The following is a 13,022-nucleotide window of genomic DNA, read 5'->3' on the forward strand; positions in this document are numbered from 1 at the left end:
GCCAAACACGCTATTTTCCCCACACAGGAGGGATCTTCTTTTCCTTCACATTACAGTCCACCCCTAGTTTATTCGTTAGCATATAACTTGTAGTAGGCTATAATAAGGGTAATGAAGCCAATCAATTAAACTACAGGAGATTTGATAAATACAAGCAAAGATAAGGAGATACCTAACATCACATACAAATTAGCCGCACAAAAGAGTCACAATTAGTACCTAGTATATTCCCCTATTACGGAACAGGGCCTCAGAGCCCCAGAATAGATGATGATGTTATAAGGCTCAGTAAGGAGCCTTTTAAGTATGGCCGAGCCCGATCCTGGGGAAGCTCCCTAAGGATCAGTTCCAGTTGCCCCCTAGACCTAACCTCAGGTCTGAACAAGAGTGTTTAGCTAGGAATTGAATCTTTATTTACCTGTAAATCGCCTTAGTTCCGTAGCCTATATCTGTATTAGTATCTTCTATAGTAATTCTCTAAAGAGTTTAGTTTCTAGTTCTTTAGTTAGAGACCCCTGATAAGTTCTGATCCTTCTACTCCTACTGGATAAGATACTACCGATTCTTAGTTAAAGTAGTAATAAAGGGTTATTAAAAAGATTACCCTTTAAACTTTAATTATAGTTAAGAAGCTATTTAAATATATCTTCTTAAACTCTATTTAATTAATAACCTTTCCCTCTACTATAGATAGGATTACTTTTAGAATAAGCTTAATAATAAATTTAAGCTTTAGAGTAATTATAATAACTATAAATCTAAGAAAAGAAGCTATAAAGATAGTTTAGATTATCTTTAAATAAATAACTAATAAAATAAAGATAAAACTCTAATTTTTTATCTAATTCTTATAATTATAAATATACTATTAAGATAAAGAACTTTATATACTTTATTAAATCTATAATATATTATTAGTAAAAAGAATAGCTTTAGGATTTATAATAAATATTTACTAGAGATTTCTAATAATTTACTATTAAGTTTAATCGGATCTTTTTTATATTTAACTAGATAGATAAATAACTTTAGAACTACTAGTATAGCTATTGTAGGAACCTTTTACCTAAGAAGTAATATACTACTAAAATAATATAGAATCTCTTTAAAACCTAGACCTAAATTTATATATAGGACTAGGCTAATTAGACTTCTACTATTATAAAATAACTTAATAATATATAATAATGAGAAAACCAGTTACTTATAGACTTCTATTACTATCTAGAGTTCTTAAAGGACTATTTTCCTTTATAAGATAATAAGAGCTATATTCTATTATTTTATATAAAGCTTTTAACCCTAATTATATAATATATTAATAGATATATCTCTTATTAACCTGAAACCTATAAGGAAATAGTTTAGTTAGCTATATAAGTTTAGTAAATATTTTATTTAACCCGAATACTAGTAAGTTAATCCTTTTATACTACCTCTTTACTATCTTCTTAATCTCAATATAATACTTAAAAACATTATTTTTCATTATAAGGATAAGGATATTCCAATTCTTATAATAATATATTATATTATAATACTATATCTAAGTTAGATAGTAATCGATATTAGAATACTACCGATTCTACTAAGTTTAAGATAGGAAGTATTCTAAGATATTATATTTATAATAGTAATAAGTATTTAGCAAATACTTACCTATAAAAGAGGAAGTTTCTAAATTAAACTAGAAAGTACTAATAACAAGGATACTATAGCTCCTATACTAGTTACTGGAGAAATAGTAAGAACCTATAGTAGACCCTAATATTATAGAAACTCCTCTCTTAAAGGATTAAACCTAGTAGTAACTTTATACTTCTAGAGTTTTATATATCTATATTAATACTTCTTTTCTTATTAATTTAGATATATATACTAAATTTAATATTATAGATATTTACTTTATTAGGAGATATAAACTATATTATATTAGAAGAGAGTTACTCTAAGTTTATTTTATAGATTCTTATTTTATAAAGATCTTTAATATTTACTAAATACTATTATCTCTTACTAATTATTATAGTTAAACTTAAAAAGTATTAATAAACTATACTATAGTTTAATAGAATATTATTAAGGAAGATTTACTAGTAATTTTAGGAATATCTATATTTAATTAGCTAGAGATTCTTTTATTTCTTTAGATATAAAGTTAGTAGTTTATTTAGGAGACTAATATAGTTAAATTAACTAACTCTAAGAAATTTTTAAAGTATTATAAAAAAGAAGTATATATTTTTATAGTATTGATTTACCTAGATATACTAATATCCCTTTTCCCTAATAAAGAAGAAGAGAAACTATAGCGAAAAGTAGAAAAGATCCCTATTAAATTATTAGAGTTTTAGGATATAATAGATATTTCTAACTTAGATATTCTACCTTTATTAAAACCTATTAATTATAAGATTAATTTATAACTAGGAATAGTATCCTCTATTAATTCTATTTATCCTTTATCTTATTATTAGTTATTAATTTTATATAAGTATTTAAAGGAAAATCTAGTAAAAGGAAGGATAAAACTCTCTAAAAGCTAAATAGCTAGCCCAATTCTCTTTATCCCTAAGAAGGATAGAAGTTTATACTTATATATAGACTACTAGGGATTTAATAAGATTATAATAAAGAACCGTTACCCTTTACCCCTAATTTCAGAAATTCTAGATAGAGCTTTAGGAGCTAAGTTTTTTATAAGGTTAAATATTAAGAATACTTACTACTGGATTTAGATCTAAAAAGGAAATAAATAGAAAATAGCTTTCTATACTTATTATAGATTATTTAAGTATCTAGTTATACCTTTTAAATTAACTACTACTCTAGCTACCTTTTAAAGCTATATTTACTAAACTTTAGAAGGATTATTAGATAAGTTTTATATTATTTATCTTAATAATATTTTAATTTTCTTAAAAATATAAGAAGAGTATATAGGATATATTTACTAGATATTTACTTACTTAAAATAAATATAACTTTACTATAAACCTAGTAAATATTCCTTCTATAAAGATTAAATAGAGTTTTTAAAATATATTATAAATATTTATAAAATTACTATAGATCTAGAATAGATTTATACTATTTAAGAATAGTCTAAACCTTAAATATTTTAAGATATTTAAATATTCTTAGGATTTTATAATTTTTATCGTAAATTTATTTATAATTATTTAGAGATTGTACTTCCTTTAATAAGCTTAATAAAAGGAATAGAGAACGGAAAGAAATTTAGAGATCTTTAGTTCGATAACGAAACGAGAGCGGCTTTCTACTAATTTAAAAGTATCTTCTAGTATATACCCCTTTTATAACATTTCGATCCTAAGAAACCTATTATTATCGAGACCGATATATTAGATTTTATAATAGGAGTAGTTCTGTCACGGATATGGCCGCATGCAGCCGGCCGGCGGGGTATGATGGCAGTAACCCCGGACCAATCACCCGACGAGGCACTCAGCCAGTAAGAAGCGAGAGCCATGGTGCTCAATGTGCTCAGAGCCAAGACTCGTGAGCACCATGAGCACCAGGTGCTCAATGTGCTCAGAGCCAAGACTCGTGAGCATAATGAGCAACAGGATTAGATAGTATATAGTCACTCGTTCTGGAGAGCTCTGGGAGTTCTCCAGTTAGCAATCACAACTACAGTTCGCTACAAGCTCGAGAGCCTACTGTTGAGACAAGTCTTTGTTGTGCACCCTTTGGCTGCACCGAACCTAAGCACCCTTGAGAGAATACCTTCGACCGATACTGAACCCTAACAGGACGGGTCCAGAGACAGGTTCGTCACACGTTGCTAACTCCCTTTGATCTGTTACAGTTCAGGCTCGAAGGTAAAACGACATGGCAACTCAACCGACGCCGGGCCAGATCACGGCCGCGCTTCAGAGAGTCACCGAACGACTCGATGAAACTGAAGAAGAGCTTGCGAAGACCAAGGCCAGCAACGCGGCATTGGCAGCCCGACTTGCGGCGACCGAGGTCCACACCAAGGACCCGGCCAAGACAAAGGTCAAATTGGAGCAACCCGAGAAGTACGGGGGCGACCAGGAAGCCTTGCCAGGTTGGATCACGGAGATGCGGAACTATCTCGACCACAACTCGCACCAGTTCGCCACTGAGGAATCCAAGACCAGATACGCCGCCACCCGACTCAAGGACAAGGCCCTCAAGTGGTTCACGGGAACACTGAGTGATTTCCTCGGCGGAGCAATCCACAAACCCTTCACCAAAAAAGTCTTCGAGAACTACTCCGAGTTCGAGAGTGAGATTCAGAAGGTGTTCGGTGACAAGGACGAGAAGCTGCACGCCCAGGAACGGCTAGGACGGCTGAAGCAGACTAGGTCAGCCACCGCCTACGCCACGATTTTCCGACAAGACTCCATGAAGGCAGAGATAGACGACGAGGGGCTGATGCACCTGTTCTACGGAGGGCTGAAGGAGGAGGTCAAGGACGAGCTCTACAAGGAGAGCCGACCCGACACACTCGACGAGTACATCGCCATGGCTGTCAAGATTGACGACCGACAGTTCGCCCGCAAACAACAGAAGAAGGGCAGCGAGGTACAGCGATCCGCAGGCTACCACAAGCCCAACGACAAAAAGAAACGCCAGCACCAGAGCACGTCATACGGCACGCACTCGGGACCCATGGACGTCAGCGCTGCCCAGGCACAGTGGGCAGGAAAGAGAGATGGTGCCAAGGACAAATCAGGCATCACCTGTTACAACTGCGGGAGGAAGGGTCACTTCAAACGTGACTGCCGCAGCAAGAAAGAGTGGAGACCGGTTCCAGGGAAGGAAGCTGCCACCATCGACCAAGACACGGTCGGAAGAAGAACCCGGTTTCTGGAGGTCGCAGCCGCCAGCTACACGCAGGACGACCTCGAAATCGACATTGACCGAGTCATCGAGCAGGACGATGAACTCACCGACTCGGATCAAGAAGACTTGAGGAGCAGCAACCACCAGGAGGGAAATGACACCGCCCATCACGCTTTCATCGAAACGGATGACGAGGGAGAACTGGCTCCCCCGCGGTACATCCGACAAGTCGCTGAGGACTGGGGCATCACCCTGGTTCAGCAAGAGGACGGGCAATGGCGAACCCACGAGGGTGAAGGAGGAGTCAGCCCGAACCTCACCTTCCTACAGCAGAGGGTCCTAAGCCAACGGCAAAGGATCGAGGAGTTGTCGAGAGAGAAAGAAGAACTCGAGCAGCTTCTCCAAGCAAGGAACGACCAGTATGGACAACTTTGCGCGGAACTCGATTTCGCCAGAGAACGAGTCCAAGAGATCACCGAGGCCAACAACAGGGCCGGGGATCACGTCGAAAAGACATTAAGAGAGGCACAGGCCTTGCAGGACGACATCCGCCAGGCACTTCCGCATCACACACCGTGGGATGGACCCACCGAAGAGGCGGAGGAATACGAAAACGGAGTGCGATATCCCGAGCAACTTTTTGACTACGCACAGGAGCAGAATGCGGCGAAAGGAAGGAAACAACAGAACTGGGAAGAATACTGGGCTCGACATCAGCACATCGTGCGCACCGGGCGACAAACCTCCGACCTTGAATGGTGGGGTTTCCGGGGCGAGAACAACACGGAGGGATTCCAGTTGTTGCCAGAAGACCACGAGCGGGTGAACCCACGAAAAGAAAGTCACATCTACCTGCCCTGGTTCCAGTGCATCGCGCACGAATGTCGGTACCACTTCCAGGACAAATTTCGCAACAGTTTCTGGCCCACGAGGGAAGAAAAAGGAATGCAACCCCTACCCATCAGATGGGTATACGACAGCGGCGACGCTCCCGCAGGCATGTTGTGGGACACCCAACGCACTCACGAGGGCAGGCTGAGGGTTAAACCCAAGGCAGCCTGGCCCCGACGCTGTATGGCGGGCGTAGGAGTCAACGAATGCCGAAGCGCAGACTGCCTACCACACGCCGACGAGAAAATCTGGGGATACATGGAACAGCAATCCCAGAGGAAGCCACACCAGAGGACGAGAGCGTCCCGAAGGAACGAGAGGCGCCCAGTTGAGGCATGGGCGGCCCAATGGCTCCAAGAACACCAGACGATTGACGCCGCAAGCCAAGGTGCGGACAGGGACGCCTTGAAACACCACGAGAGCTTGGGAAACGGCTCAGGGCCCTCCGAGGGGCCCGGAAATCTTTAACTCCACAACAACGAAGACAGGCTGCGCAGTACAGGAAGAACTGGCGCAAGCAGAAGCCTTACAACGACCTCCCAGCAGACGAACACGAAGTAGCTGCTGTACGAAGCACCAAGCCAGACAACAGGCTCTGGATCACAGCGCGATGGGGGAAGATCGAAGCCCTCGCGTTAGTGGATGGAGGAGCGCAGATGGATCTCATCTCGCCCGCATTTGTGAATCAACTCAGAATCCCATGGAGGATCAAGAAGCAACCACACGTCGTCAAAGGACCATTCGACACGCAATGGGTACGACGAGAAACAGAACCACTCGACATCGAGGTGGAGGGAAAAACCACCCAAGTGGTATTTGACATCGTGAACATGGGACCAGAGAAAGACATGATTCTCGGACGCCCATGGCATGAGGATTACGACCCAGACATCAGTTGGAAGGGAGATGGCCATCTGCGACCGCGGGAACAGCGGGAGCATCCGACCAACTCGATGGGAGAACGCGCAGAACAGGAGCCACGGGAGAGCAGCGGGTCAGAACGAACCCCCTCTACGGGCCCACCGCAGGAAGCAGCCAGTGCAGAACCACGCACTCTGGAGTCCGGAAGAAGCGGCACACGACGAAAGAAGCAGACACGGGAGGAACGAACCATCGCCGTCGTCTCAGTCGACGAGCACGGAATGCTCAAACACGAACAATGGGTCAATCAGCTCGAAGCGGCAAGCATCGAGCTGGCAGCAGAGGAAGTCAGGGAACTCGAAGCAGCAAGCATCGAGCCTGGGAACAACAAGTTCGCGTACTACGAGGGTACAGCGAAGAACGCAAAGACGGGGCAGATCCCAGACGACTACAAGGGGCACCCGGCGTTCACGGCAAAACATCTTGCAGGGCTACCAGACCACGGACCTTGGGATCACGAGATCAAACTCAAGGAAGGAGCCCAGTTGAAGTTTTTCAAGGTGTACCACACCAACGAGAAGCAAGATGCAGAGTTGAGGAGCTATCTCGAAAAGAACCTCGAGATAGGACACATCAGACCATCGACATCTCCAGCGGGCTACCCAGTCCTCTTCGTTCCAAAGAAGGATGGGAAACTCAGGATGTGTGTGGACTACCGACAGTTGAACGGCGAAACGGTGAAGAACCGCTACCCACTGCCACTGATCTCAAGGCTTCGAGACCAGCTGTCAGGGGCACAATACTTCACGCGTCTCGACCTTCCGACAGCGTACGCCCACATCCGCATCAAGGAAGGAGACGAATGGAAGACGGCTTTTCGGACACCCTACGGGCACTACGAGTACCGCGTCATGCCGTTCGGGTTGACCAACGCACCAGCGACATTTCAAGCCGCTATCGACCACGCAATTCGACATTGCCTCGATAAATTTGCAGTCTGTTACTTGGATGACATTCTCATCTACTCCAAAACACTCGAAGAACACAAGAGACACGTGCGGCAGGTGCTGGACGCACTGCACGAGCACAAATTGTCAGTCAACAAGGACAAGAGCGAGTTTCATGTCAAGAAAACAGTGTTTCTGGGTTACGAAATCTCCCCGGGATGGGTCAAGATCGAACCCGAGAAACTGGAAGCTGTTAAGACGTGGCCGACACCGACGAACGCCACGGAGGTCAGAGGATTTATCGGATTCGCCAACTTCGTCAGAATGTTCATCAAGAATTTCGGCGACTTCGCGAGACCTCTGCACGAACTTACCAAAAAGGATGCCACATTCCAGTGGAAGCGGGAGCACGAGCAGGCTTTCCAGCGGATCCGCGATGCGATCATCGCCGACCCGGTGCTCATGCTGCCTGATCCAAGCACACCTTTCGAAGTCGAGGCTGATGCTTCGGACTTCGCGATCGGAGGACAACTTGGTCAGAGGGACAAGGACGGCAAGCTTCATCCAGTTGCGTTCTTCTCCAAGAAACTCGAAGGGCCAAGGCTTAACTACCCGATCCACGACAAGGAGCTTCTCGCAATCATTGAAGCATTCCAGGAATGGAGACCATACCTCAGCGGCACGACACACGAAGTCCAGGTGTACACGGACCACAAGAACTTACGGTACTTCACCACCACCAAGGTGCTGAACGGACGACAAACTCGGTGGGCAGAATTTCTGTCCGAATTCAACTTCACGATCCACTACAAGAAAGGCTCAGAAAACGCACGAGCGGATGCCTTGAGTAGGAGAGCGGATCACCACGACAACACGTCTGAAGCCTCACCACCATTGCTACATCAACAGACAGACGGATCGCTACGGCACGCTTCCCAACCGACTGAAGACTACGAGATCGCAGCACTTCAGCAGCAGTCGGAAGATCCCGAAGCCAGGCCTCTGCAGCCGTTTGTAGAATGTTGTGCGACCTTCAGAGAACAAAGATTGGAACAAGACTTCCAAGGAATCATCGCGGACGACGAACGCGATGCATGGCAAGAAGAGCCAGAATCCAAGATCGCGGGATTGCGACTTGAAGGAACGAGACTCTGGTACCACGACAAGGCCTATGTCAGGCTGGGTGACCAAAAGGAGCTCATTCGAAAGATCCACGAGTCGAGACTCGGAGGACACATGGGAATCAGCAAGACAATTGCGAAAGTCAAGCAGAACTACGACTTCCCAGGAATCAAGCAGACGGCAGAAGAGGTCCGGGCGGAATGCGACCTCTGCAAGCGGAGCAAGCCAGGACGACACAAGCCGTACGGGCTACTACAGCCATTGCCAGTTGCAGAACGACCATGGAGTTCGGTGACGATGGACTTCATCACCAAACTACCAGCCTCCAAGGACTCAGTAACGGGAGTAGAATACGACAGCATCCTCACGATGGTGGACAGACTCACCAAGTGGAGTTACTTCCTCCCTTACAAGGAGACATGGTCAGCAGAACAACTCGCAGATGTGATCTACCGCAACATCACCTCAGTCCACGGATGGCCGGAGGAATGGATCACGGACAGAGACACAAAGTTCGCATCAAAGTTTTGGCAAGCTTTGATGACGAAGCTGGGTACGAAGAGTAAGCTTTCGACCGCTTACCACCCACAAACGGACGGACAGACGGAACGACTCAACCAGGTTGTCGAACAATACCTACGGTTGTATGTCAACTTCCAGCAGGACGATTGGGTCGAGCTGCTGCCAACGGCACAACTCGCCTACAACACCACCGTCACGGAAACCACAAAGGTTACGCCATTCTTCGCGAATTACGGCTACGAAGCAGATTTGCGACAAGGGCCCGAAGTCTTGGTGCCCAGAGCAGCAGTCAAAGCCGACAAAATGAGCTCGCTGCACGCGATGCTCAAGGAAGAACTCGAATTCGTACGAACAAGGATGAAGAAGTTCTACGACAGAACCAGGCTCGAGGGACCTCGCCTGGAGGAGGGGGATAAAGTTTACCTCGTCTCTCGAAACCTTCGCACAAAACGACCAAGCAGGAAGCTCGACTTCCGCAAGATCGGACCGTTCAAGATCGACAAAAAGATTTCGGAGAACAATTACGCACTCGCGTTACCCTCGACAATGCGACTACGGACCAACGTTTTCCACATCTCACTTCTGGAACCAGCGCCCAAGAACGTACGACTCGGCAGGGACGTCGAGGCAGAAGATGAAGAGGAGGAATGGGACGTTGAGGAAGTCCTAGACTCACGCATCACGAAAGGACAGTTGGAATACTTGGTCAAATGGCTAGACTTTGGCCCAGAAGACAATTCATGGCAACCAGCTACGAATCTCAACTGCCCCGAGAAACTTCAGGAGTTCCACCAGAGGAACCCGGACCGACCAAAGGAAACCCCACGGACAGATCGACCCCGGCGAGGAAGGGGTCGTCCGAAGAAAAACTAGCACGATCAGCAGGGACCCAGGAATAAGGGGAGGCGGGACAGGGACGCACCCCTGGGCCCAGGAGGGATCGAAAGGAAAGGCACCAGCAGAACCCGACGAGGTCGGTTGCGCGACAGCGGCCTCTTGACGTTCCTGCTCTGCCAGAACTTCCCCCTCCTGCTCAAACATCGCCAGGGCCTTTTTGTCCAGGGCAAGGCGCTGGGCGCGGAGGCGCTCCGCCGTCGCTAAGGCAGCCACGAGCGCCTGATTCGCAGAACGAATCGCTTCGTTGGCCTCCGCCTCTTCGGCGTCCAGACGGCGTTTCCGCTCAACCAAAATACGGACCGCAGAATCGTCGTAACCAAAGGAATCGCACGACGCATTCCCAACACGAGAACAAGAGACGCAGGTATCGTCCCCGGGAGGGACACGACAATCAGGAATTTGCTTTTCTTTGCAACGGGTGCAGCGCACCATCTTAAGGGCCACAGCACTGAGAATGTCGGCCCGAGTACGACGGCGATCGGTGCTGGACTTCTGAAAACGATTCTTGCGCACACGGTTAGGGGGCATGATTGTCGATGACGGAAGGAAGAAGCGATGCACTTACCAAGAAATTTTAGGGCTGTTGGCTCTACTTCAAGGAAGTTGGCAAAGGGAACAAGTCGTCGGGGCGTCGACCTCAGGGGAGGGGCATCGTGTCACGGATATGGCCGCATGCAGCCGGCCGGCGGGGTATGATGGCAGTAACCCCGGACCAATCACCCGACGAGGCACTCAGCCAGTAAGAAGCGAGAGCCATGGTGCTCAATGTGCTCAGAGCCAAGACTCGTGAGCACCATGAGCACCAGGTGCTCAATGTGCTCAGAGCCAAGACTCGTGAGCATAATGAGCAACAGGATTAGATAGTATATAGTCACTCGTTCTGGAGAGCTCTGGGAGTTCTCCAGTTAGCAATCACAACTACAGTTCGCTACAAGCTCGAGAGCCTACTGTTGAGACAAGTCTTTGTTGTGCACCCTTTGGCTGCACCGAACCTAAGCACCCTTGAGAGAATACCTTCGACCGATACTGAACCCTAACAGGACGGGTCCAGAGACAGGTTCGTCACAAGTTCTCTTATAAGAAGTAGATGATTACTGAAAATACCCTATTTGTGACGAACCTGTCTCTGGACCCGTCCTGTTAGGGTTCAGTATCGGTCGAAGGTATTCTCTCAAGGGTGCTTAGGTTCGGTGCAGCCAAAGGGTGCACAACAAAGACTTGTCTCAACAGTAGGCTCTCGAGCTTGTAGCGAACTGTAGTTGTGAATTGCTAACTGGAGAACTCCCAGAGCTCTCCAGAACGAGTGACTATATACTATCTAATTCCTGGGTGGATATGCCTCCACGAGAGTATATCCTGGGCGGATATACTCGCTATGGTCCATACCGTTCATATCCCTGGATATGCCTTCCTTGGCATCTATCCAGGGTGCTGCATGCCCTGGTTGCAATGATTGGTCCGGGCCGCCTCCTGGGCGTTCCCCTCTGGTCCGCATGCATGCGGCCCAGTCCGTGACACGATGTCCCTCCCCTCGTGCTTTTCGTCCCGAAAGCCCGAGGATCCCAAACCGCATAACTAGCGCCAACATCCATGCTTGTGGTTTGTCGTCAGTTCCCTTTCTTCCTCCTTCCCGTGTGCTGCCGCACAATGCTGACACCATGCCGTATCGTGTGGCAAAGAAAACGAAACCGAACGCTACTCCCCGTCCGAAAACTGTCCAACGCGACGTGCTCGTCGAGTCGATCCTTCTTTCTCCGATAGCGATGAAGAACCCGTGTGCCTTTTGCGAAAAACGTGGCCTGTCTTGCGAGGCGTCCCCGTCCGACTCAAGTCGCTGCGTGGAGTGTGTCAGGCATACTCAGTCGTTTTGTGAGGCTCAAGGCGTGTCGTCTCAGCAGTTGCGCAAGCTTTCCGCCACCTACAGCAAGCTGGACGCGGAGATGGAGAGGGCCGAGGAGGAGTGGTTTGCAATGGGCGCGAAGGTAAAACGCCTTCGTCAACAAAAACGGCTGTGGGCGGAGAAGATGGCGCGGGCCATTTCTCGTGGCATTGACTCCGTCGAGGAGCTGGAAGAGCTGGAGCGTCAGGAGGCGGGGGAGGCGACAAACGCTGCAGCCCAGGCCGCCGCCTCTTCCCCAGCGGTTCCGGTCCCTGGCGAGCCTCTGCTCGATTCCTCTTGGGCCCAGGGGTGCGTTCCTGTCTCGTTCCCCTCACTCCTGGCTTCCTGCTGACCGTGCTAGTTTCCCTTCGGACGACCCCTTCCTCGCCGGGGTCGATTTGTCTGTGGGGTTTCCTTTGGTCGATCCGGGTTCCTCTGGTGGAACTCCTGAAGTTTCTCGGGGCAGTTGAGGTTCGTAGCTGGTTGCCATGAATTGTCTTCTGGGCCAAAGTCCAGCCACTTGACCAAGTACTCCAACTGTCCTTTCGTGATGCGTGAGTCTAGGACTTCCTCGACGTCCCACTCCTCCTCTTCGTCTTCTGCCTCGGCGTCCTTGTCGAGTCGTGCGCCCTTGGGTGCTGGTTCCAGAAGCGAGATGTGGAAAACGTTGGTCCGTAGTCGCATTGTTGAGGGTAACGCGAGTGCGTAATTGTTTTCCGAAATCTTTTTGTCGATTTTGAACGGCCCGATCTTGCGGAAGTCGAGCTTCCTGCTTGGTCGTTTTGTGCGAAAATTCCGAGAAATGAGGTAAACTTTGCCCCCCTCTTCTAGGCGAGGTCCCTCGAGCCTGTTTCTGTCGTAGAACTTCTTCATCCGTGTTCGTACGAATTCGAGTTCTTCCTTGAGCATCGCGTGCAGCGAGCTCATCTTGTCGGCTTTGACTGCCGCTCTGGGCACCGAAACCTCGGGCCCCTGTCGCAAATCTGCTTCGTAGCCGAAATTCGCGAAGAATGGCGTGACCTTGGTGGTCTCTGTGACGGTGGTGTTGTAGGCGAGTTGTGCTGTCG

The sequence above is a fragment of the Chaetomium fimeti genome (assembly GCF_033439085.1).
Source record: "Chaetomium fimeti strain CBS 168.71 chromosome Unknown B0H64scaffold_3, whole genome shotgun sequence".
In the NCBI taxonomy this organism is placed as follows: domain Eukaryota; kingdom Fungi; phylum Ascomycota; class Sordariomycetes; order Sordariales; family Chaetomiaceae; genus Chaetomium; species Chaetomium fimeti.